We start from the raw sequence: 13,746 nt of genomic DNA on the forward strand, positions 1-13,746 counted from the left end.
TCTTCAAAAGACATGGTTAAGAGAATGAAAGATAAACCACAGACTAGGAGAAAGTATTTGGAAACCATGTACGTGTTAAGGACGTGTAATCCAGAATACACAAAGAACTCTCAAAATTGAATAAGAAAGCAAACAATTTAAAAAAATGGGCATAAGATTTCAACAGATGAAAGATGATATATGCATGGCAAATAAACACATAAAGGATACTCAACATTAGTCATTAGAGAAATGGAAATTAAAACTACCATGAGGAAACAGTACACATCTATGAGAATGCCTGACATTAAACAGACTGACCACACCAAGTATTGGCAGGGCTGTAGAGCAACTAGCACTTTTGTATACTGCTGGAAGGAATACAAAATGGTACAACTACTTTGGAAATCAACTGGGCAGTTTTTACACAAGAGAAATGAAAGCCTATGTTCTCATGAACACTTGTACAGAAATGTTCATAACAGGGGCACCTGGGTAGCTCAGTCGGTTAAGCATCTGACTTCGGCTCAGGTCATGATCTCGTTGTTTGTGAGTTCAAGCCCCACATCAGGTTCTGTGCTGGCTGTGTGGAGCCTGGAACCTGCTTCAGATTCTGTCTCCCTCTCTCTCTGCCCCTCCCCTGCTTGAGCTCTGTCTCTCTTGCTTTCAAAAATAAACATTTAAAAAAATGTTCGTAACATCTTTAGTTGTAATAGGCAAAAAAAAAAAAAAAAAAAAAGGGAAACAGCTTAAATGTCTATCCATTTAGGATAAAAGTATTTATCCATTTCAGGCTAAAAAAAATTTGCAATACAATGGATACACTTTTATAAAAAATGAACGAAGTACTGATACATATAAAACATGGATGAGTCTGAAAATAATGATGCTGAATGAAAGAAGCCAGATAAGAAAGGGTATATAGTGTATGATTTCTTTCATAGAAAATTCTACAAACTGCAAGTCAATCTAAATGATAGGAAGATAACCATTGGCTGCGTGGAAGTGATATGGCTAGAGCTCTACCTAGAAGATAATAGATAGCTGAATTGTTGTATTAGAAAAGAAGAAAGGCTAAGAAATCAATAAGCTAAGATCCATCCTAAGAACTTACAAAAAGAATACCAAAATAAGGGCCAAAAAGCAGAAGAAAATAATAAAAACAGAAACTTATCAGAGATAAAATAACTCTCTGGTGAAACCAATCAAAGGGAAAATAAGAGATACACAAATAATGTAATACTAGGAATAAAAGAGGGCTGTAACTAGAGTTGCCTCAAATGTTAAAATATAAAACAAATATATTCTGAACAGAATGCCAATAAACTTGAAAATTTGACAAAACAAATTCTTAGAAAAAGGTGTAACTTATTAAAACTGAGTGAAGTACAAATAAAAAATTTGAATAGTCCTTTAACCATTAAAGAAACTGAATCAGGGGCGCCTGGGTGGCGCAGTCGGTTAAGCGTCCGACTTCAGCCAGGTCACAATCTCGCGGTCCGTGAGTTCAAGCCCCGCGTCAGGCTCTGGGCTGATGGCTCAGAGCCTGGAGCCTGTTTCCGATTCTGTGTCTCCCTCTCTCTCTGCCCCTCCCCCGTTCATGCTCTGTCTCTCTCTGTCCCAAAAATAAATAAAAACGTTGAAAAAAAAAAAAAAAGAAACTGAATCAATAGTTAAAAATCTTTCCATGCCCTAGTAGTTTTACTGGTGCATTCTGTAAGCATTCAAGAACCAAAAAATTTCCAATTTTACATAAATTATTACAAAAAGTAGAAAAGGAAGGGACTTACTCCCAATTCTCTTTATGAGGCTATGCTAACCTTGATACCGAAACATAAAAAAAAAATTTTAACATTTATTTATTGTTGAGAGAGTGTGAGCAGGGGAGGGGCAGAGAGAGGGAGACACAGAATCCAAAGCAGGCTCCAGGCTCTGAACTATCAACACAGCACCTGATGTGGGGCTCGAACCCGCGAACTGCAAGATCATGACCTGAGCCAAAGTCGGACACTTAACCAAATGAGCCACCCAGGTGCCTCCCAAAACATAAGAAAAATTATAAGTCCTACTCATGAACATGATAGACAATTCCTAAACAGAGTGTTAGCAAACTGAATCCAAAATGTGTGTGTGTGTGTGTGTGTAAATCATGTTTGAGATTAACCCCAGAATCAAGATGGGCTTAAAATTACAAATCAATCTAATTCACTACAGTAGCCAGTCAAGAGAGAAATCATATGATAATTAAGGTGCCAGAGGGGGAAAAAAAAAGGTGATAAAATCCAACATTTGCTGAGTATAACAACTTTTCCTCCAACTGGGAACAGAAGAGAATGCCCTGGACTGATAAAGAGAAAAGGTTCATACAAACATCATATCTAATTAATTGTTGAAAGCATTCCTTTCAAGATGAGGAACAAGGCAATGCCACCTGTTCCTTCTATTCAACATTGTACTGGAGATCTAGCTAGGATTGTAAGGCAAGACAAAAACATAAGGATTAGAAAGAAAAAAAAATCCAAATGAACATATAGTGAAATTATGAGAATAAGAGAAAGGCTGCTCAATTAAAAAAATTATAAACTTGGGGCGCCTGTGTGGCGCAGTCGGTTAAGCGTCCGACTTCAGCCAGGTCACGATCTCGCGGTCCGGGAGTTCGAGCCCCGCGTCGGGCTCTGGGCTGATGGCTCGGAGCCTGGAGCCTGTTTCCGATTCTGTGTCTCCCTCTCTCTCTGCCCCTCCCCTGTTCATGCTCTGTGTCTCTCTGTCTCAAAAATAAATAAACGTTAAAAAAAAAAAAAAAAAAAAATTAAAAAAAAAAAAATTATAAACTTGCATTTCTATACACCAGCAAAGTTGGAAAATAAAAAGTTTAATATACTTGTAAACAGCATCACAGAACATAAAGTATGTATTAGGAAGCAAATAAAAAAATGTTATATCTTTACGAAAAAAATAAAGGAAACAAGTAAATGGAAAGATCTGCCATGTTTATAGAAGTAAGAGAGTGATATGAAGTAAAGTTATAAGATCATATAGGGTAACAGCTTGATTTGATGCCACATATAAGCCCAAATTGTTGGAGAACACAGAAGCAGAAAAAGCTAGTCCTTGGAGAGAGGATATAAATTTGACTCTCAGAACAAAGCAAAGAGGAGTGATCATGTGTCCCCAGAAGGAGTTTGAAAGAGATGTTACTGGACAGCTTTCCGGTTCCATACAGCCCGATCGTACATCCTGAGATTCAGTTCTGTGAATATCCTTCCAACAAATCTTTTTTCACTTAAGCAAGTTTGAGTGTCACTTGTACAAAGCATGCTCCCCCTCTTCCCTGCCTGGAATATACCCCACACCCAGATACTCACCAGGATCATTCTTACTTCATTCAGGTCTCCATTTAAATGTCACCTTCTAACCTTCTAAGAGTCTTCCCTGAATGTGCTTAGATATTGTCACTTTCTATCTCTTCCCTTTTCTTTATAGCACTTATTGCTCTCTTGACATTTTACTTGTTTAGATGTTTGTTTCCTTCCCAACAGAATAGAAACTTCACGTGAGCAGAATGTTCATCTTGAAAATCAGAATAATGCCTAGTACATAGCACACTGTAAGCACCCCTTAACTACTTGTTGAATGGATAAATGAACGAGTATTTTTGGAGCACCTATAAGTCCATCAATGAAGAATTTCAATTCCAAGTACTTTTCTTGACTTCCAATTAAATACAGCAAATACATTTCACATGCATTTATCATCTCTATTCCTTTACCAAATCTAAGTATGAATAAAGGATAAAAAAATGTACAGACCCACAAGGACAAAAAGGATAGTCAAGAAGAGGGCAGAAGAGGGCAGTGGATCACAAATACTAACAAACAAGACAGAAACAAACAAGACAGAAAACAGAAGATGGAATGGAAACCAACTCAGTGAGAGGAGAACTTGGTGTGGTGCTGCCATTTCTTCTGTCTTTCTGTGCCTTTCACAGAACTTCCAACAGCGCTATGCAGAGACAGAGCATTCAGAGGTTCATGACCTCTGTGGTCCATAGGAACCACTATGAGGGGGACTCAGGAAAAGAACTTGCTATTTTCGGTGGAAAACCAGTGGCAGTTGCTAACTATGATGATTTTGTACTTTGGATCTGGATTTGCTGCACCTTTTTATTATTTTTTTTTAACATTTATTTATTCTTGAGAGAGAGAGAGAGAGAGAGAGACAGAGAGAAGGAGAGAGACAGAGAGAGACAGAGAGACAGAGCATGAGCCAGGGAGGGGCAGAGTGAGAGAGGGACACAGAATCGGAAGCAGACTCCAAGTTCTGAGCTGTCAGCATAGAGTCTGACACAGGGCTCGAACTTATGAGCTGTGAGATCATGACCTGAGCCGAAGTCAGATGCTTAACTGACTGAGCCACCCAGGTGCCCCACTGCTGCACCTTTAAAAAAAATTTTGTTTAAGTTTATTTATTTTGAAAGAGACAGAGACAGTGTGAACAGGAGAAGGGCAGAAATAGAGGGGGAGAGAGAGAGAATCCCAAGCAGACTCTGCACCATCAGCACAGAGCCTGACATGGGGCTCGAATTCAGGAAAACATGAGATCATGACCTGAGCTGAAACCGAGAATCAAACACTTAACTGACTGAACCACCCAGGTGACCCTGCACCTTTTTTTTTTTTTAATAGTAAGACACCAACTGCTTAAGAAATAGATATGCTTTAATTAATCCATTACATAGATGTGAAAAGAAGCGTTTTAAGAGGTGCAATCTCTTTGAAAAACAGATCGAACTCCTGAATTCAACATACTCGTTCTATTTGTAAATAAACCTAGGATATGGATCCTTAATGCCTCTTTTCTGAAACATGGGATGTAATAATTGTGCTTACTTTTTTATTTGGGAAATATTCCAGTATTAGTTTGTTTGGTCGAAATAGGTGTGTGGATTTAGCTTCTTTCCTGGTTTTATTTTTTAACTTTTTTAAATGTTTATTTATTTCTGAAAAAGAAAGAGTGCACAAGCAGGGGAGGGGCAGAGAGAGAAAGAGAGAGAGAATCTCAAGCAGGCTGCCCACTGTCAGTGCAGAGCCCAATGCAGGGCTCAAATTCATGAACCACGCGACATCATGACCTGAGCCAAAATCAAGAGTCTGATACTTAACTGACTGAGCCACCCAAGCACTCCTGTTTCTTGGTTTTAAACTTTGAGATTTTAATTTTTGATTAATTTGATTTCGAAAATTTGATTAATTTTAAGGCCAACAGAAGGGCTAGAAACAAACTAATTCCCACCTCAGAACCTTGTTAGTAATTTATGTTTATTTAAAAAAATGCAAACTTGACTTTGTTGTCCCACATGAAAAAGAGGAAGAAGTATACTTTTAGTCTTTTTCACTTGGAAGCAGTAAAATTGTTTTTCTTCATGAGTGATAAGTAATCATGAGGAAAACCAATACGGAGTGAAGTCCGAGAGCTTTTCTTTCCCTTCCAGACCTGTGATCTAAAACGAAAATATCTGCCTCAATAGATTTGCTATTGCCCAATACCAGTCTTGTTTAGACTGAATATGGAATATTTGGGATGAAATGCAACAGCACGTAAAACAGAATATAGAAATATTCCAAGTTCATTCTGGAACTTTAGTAGAAATGGACTAAAAGATGGTTCTGATTAGTAACTGTATCAGTGAAACAAATTTATATTATGGACAGTGAAATGCTACTAGCTACTTAAAAGGTACTGACTTAGTTCCTAGGGCTTTGTATTGGGGCAGGAAAAAGGTAGTTGCTGAATGTTTTAATCCTAGTTTGATCACTTTTGGAATTCCACTGGTGTTAGAAGAACGCTGCAGGGCAGAGGCTATAAACTGGTGGTCTGTCTGAGCTCTAGACTTTTGGGTGATTGGGGTGCTATAGTTTTTAAACCAATATTTAAAAACTAGAATAGCCACAAGGAAGTCTCTATTTATGGATTCTTAAAAAATTGCTCTGGGTGGTTCTACATCCCTTCATGGAACAAAACAGCTGCCTAAATTAGTCCTCACCATAACATTAGATTTCCTATGTATCCCTAATGTTAAACTACTGATTTGCTAGAACCTTAAAAAACTTTTTTTCCTCTCAGTTTATGTGATAGGGTGTATCTTTACACTCTTCACCATGTAACGACTACTTAAATATGGATACAATTAAATCTTTATAACTTTGCCCAGCTTTAAAAAAAAGAAAAAAGGAAAGGAAAGGAAAGAAAAGAAACCAACAAAGAATGAACAAAGCTGAATTTCAGGGCCTACAAAAGGGCTACAAACAAATTCCCACCCTAGAACCCTGGAAAAGCTCAGTACTAGAAGCCTAGGTCCCACAAAAAGCTGGGCTGAGAAACAGGCTGAAAATCAGGGGACTAGTTGACTATCTGTGGTGCAGCCAGGAACTCACCACCATAACAAACCACCTCCTCACTCACTACAAAAAAAAAAAAAAAAAAAAGGAAGTGTAGTTTGTGGATAAGTTGAAACAAAGAGGTCCCAGCCCCAGAGACATCAAAAATATCTTCACGGGGCACCTGGGTGGCTCAGTCGGCTGTGAGTCCGACTTCAGCTCAGGTCGTGATCTCACACTCCATGAGTTCAAACCCCGCGTCGGGCTCTGCACTGACAGCTCAGAGCCTGGAGCCTGCTTCAGATTCTGTGTCTCCCTCTATCTCTGCCCCTCCCCTGCTCATGCTCTGTCTGTCTCAAAGATAAATAAAAACATTAAAAATTAAAAAAAAAAAAAGAAAAAAATATCTTCAAGGCAAAGGAAGGAGTCCTGTCTTCCATTTTCAAAGAGGTAGATTAATAAGTGAAAGTATTGAAAGGTAATCTTCCAACTCCCTTTTCTTGTGCGATAGCTTTAAAACAACAAAAACAAAAGTATTGGCAACAAGGCATATACCCCTCAGACAGAAAACTAAAGAATTCTTGACAAGAAAAGTGAATGGCTTCAGAAAAGAAACCTACCAATAGTGACATCTGGGGTCCCCTCCAAACAAAATGTGTGGGTGTCTATCTAATCACTCCAAAGTAAAGTCAAACCAAACTAGTTGACAAGCCTTACTCATACACACTTTTGTTTTTGCTTTTAGTTGTAAGTGATTCATTCTTAAATGTGAACCAAAAATAAGGTTCACTAACCATTTGAAGAAAGCTTCCATATGAAAGGAACTAAAAGAAAAAGGAACTTGAATAAAACAGCAAATGTAAGAAGCAAAGGAAAATAAAAAGAGCAAAAAACCCTCCAAAAACAAAACCAAAAACAAAACCAAACAAAAAACCCTGCAATTAAAGCCCTCACAGAAATAGGACAAGCTACTGCATCCATGAGACAATATAAAGTTGCCATACAGTTCCATCCAGTTCTCCCACTGCCGCTCTGGTGGTGCAGCATTGCAAAGGCTCTGTCTGGCTCACCCAGGCCCTGGCACCAATCCCAAAAGAAGGCCAGCTCTGCTGAAGGGCTGGAGTCAGGGGAGCCCAGGAGATCCAGGAGACTGTCAGCTAAACCTGCAGTGGAAATGAAGCTGAAAGGGCAGGAATGCATAAATCTTCACACAACAAAGTGCACAAAGGGAAAGGGTGAGGAAAAGGGAAAATGGTTAACCAAGAAACTAAAGACAGTTTTCTACTAAACAGAGAAACTAAGAATGAAGAAAGTCTGGCCTCTGATGAAGCAGGAGAGAAAGAGGCCAAGTCTGATTAATATCAGATAACCAGTCTTATCAGGGGTCCCTGTCTCCCTTCTTATACAATCCAGAGGAATATTTTTATCAACTATTTTGTAAATGTAAGTGTTTTTAATAGCTCTGGAAATGTCTTTAGGAAAGGAATCCCCCACCTCATCCCATTTTTAAAGCGTAAATGACTTTAAGGTAAAATCATTTGCTTGCTTATTTCTTGGTACAACCAGAAAACAGTGAGATATTAAATGTACAATGCTTTGATTATTTTCTTTTTTTTTTTTTTTTTTAATTTTTTTTTTCAACATTTATTTATTTTTGGGACAGAGAGAGACAGACCATGAACGGGGGAGGGGCAGAGAGAGAGGGACACACAGAATCGGAAACAGGCTCCAGGCTCTGAGCCATCAGCCCAGAGCCCGACACGGGGCTCGAACTCCCGGACCGAGAGATCGTGACCTGGCTGAAGTCGGACGCTTAACCAACTGCGCCACCCAGGCGCCCCTGCTTTGATTATTTTAAGTGTCTGCTTAACATTCCACAGATGGTAGTTTTTATATCCTTTATACAAAGCACATTAGATGGCAATTTGGAGTCACACTTGCACATTTACTATGCCTTGATCATTAAAAAAATTTTTTTTTTAATGTTTATTTATTTTTGAGAGAGAGACAGAGTGCAAATGGGGGAGAGGCAGAGAGAGGGAAAACAGAATCTGAAGCAGGCTCCAGGCTCTGGGCTGTCAGCACAGAGTCCCAATCTGGGACTCGAACTCAGACTGTGAGATCATGACCTGAGCTGGAGTTGGACATTTAACCGACTAAGCCACCTAGCTGCCCCTACTATGCCTTGGCCATTTTAACTCTCTTCCCATGTTGTTTTTAGTAGAATTGTTTTCTATAGAATACTCCTTGATCTTGGCTCTCTTCCTGTCAGAACTGCTTGCACTATGAAACATCTTTGAGTAGTGCTGGTCCAGTTTTCCTAGTAACTTTATTACGGTGCTGTGAAAGACTGAAAATGTATGGAGTGGGTCTTATGATGTAATAACATCAACATTTGAAGATACTGGCAATTGATATTCTTTTAAGGAAAATTTACCTTCAAATTTTAAGCTTAGAAAATAATCACAACTACCTGGCTCTTTAGATATTCAGTACCAAGATTCAGATCTTAAGAACTGTGTACAAATTGAAATGTCTGAGTACTGATCCTCAAAAAAAACACCATAATTTCAATTATGAAAGAACAAGTTGCTATAAAAGAGGGGAGAAGTTCCTAAAAGTAAAAATAAGGCAGCAAAAATGAAAAAAAGAGTTGAAGAAACAACACAACAGCAGCAGGAGCTGGGGTATTTACTATTTGCCACAACTGTACTACTTGCTCTGGGCCATGCTTTATATGCATTAACACATTTAATTCTCCCAGTAATCCTCTAAAGTATAAACATTAACCCCATCTGACAAGTGGAAAAACTGGCATAGCAAGATTAAATGATATGCTCAAGCAACTGGTAAGGGCTGAAGACAGATCTAAAAAATTTTTTTTTACCATTTATCCATTTCGGAGAGACAGAGCATGAGTGGGGGAACAGCTGAGAGAGAGGGAGACACAGAATCCGAAGCAGGCTCCAGGCTCTGAGCTGTCAGCATAGACCCCGACGTAGGACTCAAACCCACAAACTGTGAGATCATGACCTGAGCTGAAGTCGGACACTTAACCGACTGAGCCACCCAGGTGCCCCTGTGAAGACAGATCTAAATCAGGAAATATCCCTGAAAACAGACAAAGTAGACAGAGTTGGAAATAGGAGAAAAGATGAGTAAATGAAAAGGTTAGTTTAAGAGATCCAAATTCCAATTAATTAGTTCTGGAAAGAGACTAGAAAAATAACAAAAGATGGGGCGCCTGGGTGGCTCAGTTGGTTGAGCATCCGACTTCGGCTCAGCTCGTGATCTTGCTGTCTGTGAGTTCGAGCCCCATGTCGGGCTTTGTGCTGACAGCTCAGAGCCTGGAGCCTGCTTCGGGTTCTGTGTCTCCCTCTCTCTCAGCCCCTCCCCTGCTCATTCTCTCTCTCACTCTCTCTCTCAAAAATAAATAAACATTAAAAAAAAATAACAAAGAACAAAAGAGAACTGGTATAAAATAATTTCCTAGACTGAAAGGACTTTCTGAGTACCACTATAACATATGAAAGAATAAGTACATTAAAAGGTAATGTGAAATTTCAGAATGACAGGGATGAAAAAAATCTTAACGGGTGGAGGGGAGTGTAAAATCAAGAGAGAATGAAAAAGAAAGAAATAGTGAGAGAGAAAAGGAGGGGGAAATAGACAGAAGAAGGTCACCAGTAAGGATCAAAAATACATATAGCCTTCTTAAAACCAACACTGAAAGCTGGAAGACAATAAAGTGATGCCTCAAAATCTGAGGTAAAATTACTTTCTAAAAACTCTGATTTCTATTCCTAGTCAAACTATCCATCAAGCATGTGGGGGTAAATAAAGACATGTTTAGATATACAGTTGGCCCTTGAACAGTGTAGGAGTTAGGGGTGTCAACTCCCCACGCAGTTGGAAATCCACATATAATTTTGACTTCCCTGAAACTTAACTACTAAAAGCCTACAACAGCTGACCCAAAACCACCCTGATAACATAAACAGTTGATTAGTACATACTTCGTATGCTATATGTGCAACAACAACAACAAAATCATAAGGCAGGGGGCATCCGGCTGGCTCAGTTCAAAGAGCATGTTACTTTTAAACTCAGGGTTATGAGTTTGATCCCCACACTGGGTGTAGAGATTACTTAAAATCTTAAAATAAAATAAAATAAAAATTTTAAAAGTAAAAAAAAAAAAATCACAAGGAAGAGAAAATACATTTACAGTACTGTGTTTACTAAAAAAAAAAAAAAAATGCACAGATAAGTAGAACTGAGCAGTTCAAATCCATGTTATTCAAGAGTCAATCGTGTAAGATGTAAAAAGAATTCATCTCTGATGCACCCTAGGAAGCTATTGGAGAATTTTTCCTCCCCCCCCCTTTTTTTAAAGGAAAAAACATGAATTAAAGGAAACAATCCAAAATAAGAGAGAAGTCAAGGACAACAGCTGTGTAGCAGGTTCAAAAAGCAATCAGTAAGGACTACAGCAAGAGGTCAGAGGGCTTTACAAGGAATGTTTTCATGAAAAAAAAAAAAAAAAGGAACTGAAAATTCCTCTGATGTAACTGTACAGAAAACAGGGTTTTAGAATTTATTGGAGATACTAAGAAAAGTATGTGTACCAGTGTCCTAATTGGGTAATAGAACATTAATTAATGCAAAGAGAATACAACTTAATGAGAAGATTAAGGGGGGAAGAAAGATGGGAATGTGAGGTGCCAAATGAAAACTAAAATTTCTTCATCCATAATGGTAAGTCAAAAATATCTAATACCAGAAATGAAAGCTGGAAACATTGCTACTGATTTTGCAGAAATAAAATGGATTCTAAGTGAGTACTATGAATAAGTGCATGCCAACAAACTGGGCAACCCGAATGAAATGGGCAAATTTCTAGAGCCATACAACCCTATCAACAATGACTCATGAAGAAGAGAAAATCTGAATAGATCTATAATAAGAATGAAACATTAATCAATACCTCTCTCAAAAAAAAAAGGCCCTGGACCAGTCCAGGTGAATTCTAGCAAACATTTAAAGGAGAATTAACGACAATTCTTCTCAAATTCTTCCAAAAAAAATGAAGAGGAAGGAACACTCCCCAATTTATTCTATGAGGTTAGCATTGCCTGACATCTGAGTCAGACACACATTACTACAGCCCAGTATCCCTTATGAATATCAGTGCAAAATTCCTCAACAAAATACTAGCAAATTGATATCAGCAGCTTGTTAAAAATATTATATACCATGACCAAATGGGATTTATTCCTGGAATGCAAGGATAGTTTGACACATAAAAATTAATCAGTTAAATACACCACATTAACAGAATGAAAGGGGGAAAAAAAAACCCCAAGATCATTTCAATTAATAGAGAAAAATTATTTCCCAAAACTCAACACTCCATGATAAAAACATTTAGCAAAGCAGGAATAGAAAGAAACTAACTTGGGGCACCTGGGTTGCTCAGTTGGTTAAACATCCCCAACTCTTAATTCCGGCTCAGGTCATGATCTCATGGTTCTTGAGATCGAGCTCTGCACCAGGCTCTGCACTGACAATGAGGAGCCTGCTTGGGATTCTCTTTCCTTCTCTCTGCCCCTTCCCTGCTCATGCACTCTTGCTCTCTCTCTCTCTCTCTCTCTCAAAATGAAGGAATAAACATTAAAAAAAAAAAAAACCAACTATCTTAACATAATAAAGGTCATATATGAAAAAACCCACAACTAGTATCCTATTCTATGACGAAACACTGAAAACTTTTCCTCTAAGATCAGGAAGATAAGGATGCCCTCTTTTGCCACTTCTACTAAACACTGTATCAGAAATTCTGGCCAGAGCAGTTCGGCTAGAAAGATAAATACAAGATTACACACACACACACACACACACACACACACACACACACACACACAGAAAAATGAATATCCCTTTCTCTCTCTCTCACAAACTCTCATAACTAATGAACAATTCATCAAAGTTGCAGGATACAAAAAGAACACATAATAATCAGTTGCATTTCTATACACTAAGAACAATGATAAAAGGAAATTAAGAAAACAATTCCAAAAAATAACAAAATGCTTAAAAATAAACTTACCCAAAGGAAGTAAAAGACTTCCTGAAAACTACAGAACAGAGCTGAAAGAAATTAAATACATAAATAAATGGGAGACATACTATGTTTATGTATTGGAAGATTTCAAATTTTTAAGATGCCAATATTACCCAAAGCCATCTAGAGTCAATGTAATCCCTAGGGATTCAAATCCCAACAATGTTTTTTATAGAAATGGAAAAATACACTGTAACTTTTATATGGAATGTCAAGGGACCCAAATAGCTAAACCAATCTTGAAAAATTAGAACAATGTTCAATGTTTCACACTTCCTAATTTCAAAAGTTACTACAAAGCTACAGTAATCAAATCTGTGTGGTAGTGGGATAAAAACAAACATACAGACCAGTGGAACAGAACAGAGAGCTCAGAACCTTGAAGATATTATGCTAAAACTAAGCCAGACACAAAAAGACAAGTTCTATAAAATTCCATTTACACAAAATAGAAAAAGTAGTCAAATTCATAGAATGGTGGCTGCCAGGGGCTGGGAAGAGGAGGAAGAAGGGGAGTTGCTGCTTAGTGGATACAGAGCTTTAGTTTTACAAAACAAAAAAGCTGTGGAGATCCACTGCACAACAATGTGAATAAACTTAACATTACTGTGTATATTTAAAAATGGTTAAGATGGTAAAAAAAAAAAAAAAAAGCCCAGAAATAAATCCATGCATATATGTCAAATGATTTTCAAAAAGGATGCCGGATGCTAAGACCACTCAATGGGGCAAGGACAGTTTTTTCAACAAACGGTGCCAAGAAAACTGAATATCCACATGCAAAAGAATGAAGTTGGCCCCTTTTGTTATTCCATAGACAAATGGGTTACAAACCTAAACGTAAGAGCCAAAACTATAAAACTCTTAGAAGAAAATATAGGAGAAAAGCATGACATTGGATTTGGCAATTATTTCATGGATATGACACTAAAAGCACAGGTAACAAAAGAAAAAAATGGATAAACTGAACTTTGTCAAAACTAAAAACCTTTTTGCATCAAAGGACACTATCAAGAGAGTGAAAACAGGGACGCTGGGGTGGCTCAGTTGGTTAAATGTCTGACCCTTGATTTCAGCTCAGGTCATGATCTAATGGCTGTGAGATTGAGCCCCATGATGAGATCTGCCCTGTGTATGGAGCCTGCTTAAGATTCTCTCTCTGCCCCTCCCCTGGTAGGGTGCATTTCAAGCTCTCAAAAAATCAAACAAACAACAAAAAAAGGAAGATAATTCTTTTTTTTTTTTTTTAAAGTAAGCTCCACACCC

At 38.0% G+C, this 13,746-nt stretch overlaps 1 protein-coding gene and 1 pseudogene across 4 annotated transcripts in view; one reads left to right on the forward strand and one right to left on the reverse strand.

The window, feature by feature from the left end:
• NR2C2 (nuclear receptor subfamily 2 group C member 2) overlaps window positions 1-13,746 on the reverse strand; it is a 100,511-nt gene that overhangs the window by 65,663 nt on the left and 21,102 nt on the right. The gene's annotated exons all lie outside the window — the stretch shown is intronic.
• Window positions 3,984-4,690, forward strand: LOC125161099 (cytochrome c oxidase subunit 7C, mitochondrial-like; annotated as a pseudogene).

Source organism: Prionailurus viverrinus, chromosome A2, assembly GCF_022837055.1.
Source record: "Prionailurus viverrinus isolate Anna chromosome A2, UM_Priviv_1.0, whole genome shotgun sequence".
Classification (NCBI taxonomy): domain Eukaryota; kingdom Metazoa; phylum Chordata; class Mammalia; order Carnivora; family Felidae; genus Prionailurus; species Prionailurus viverrinus.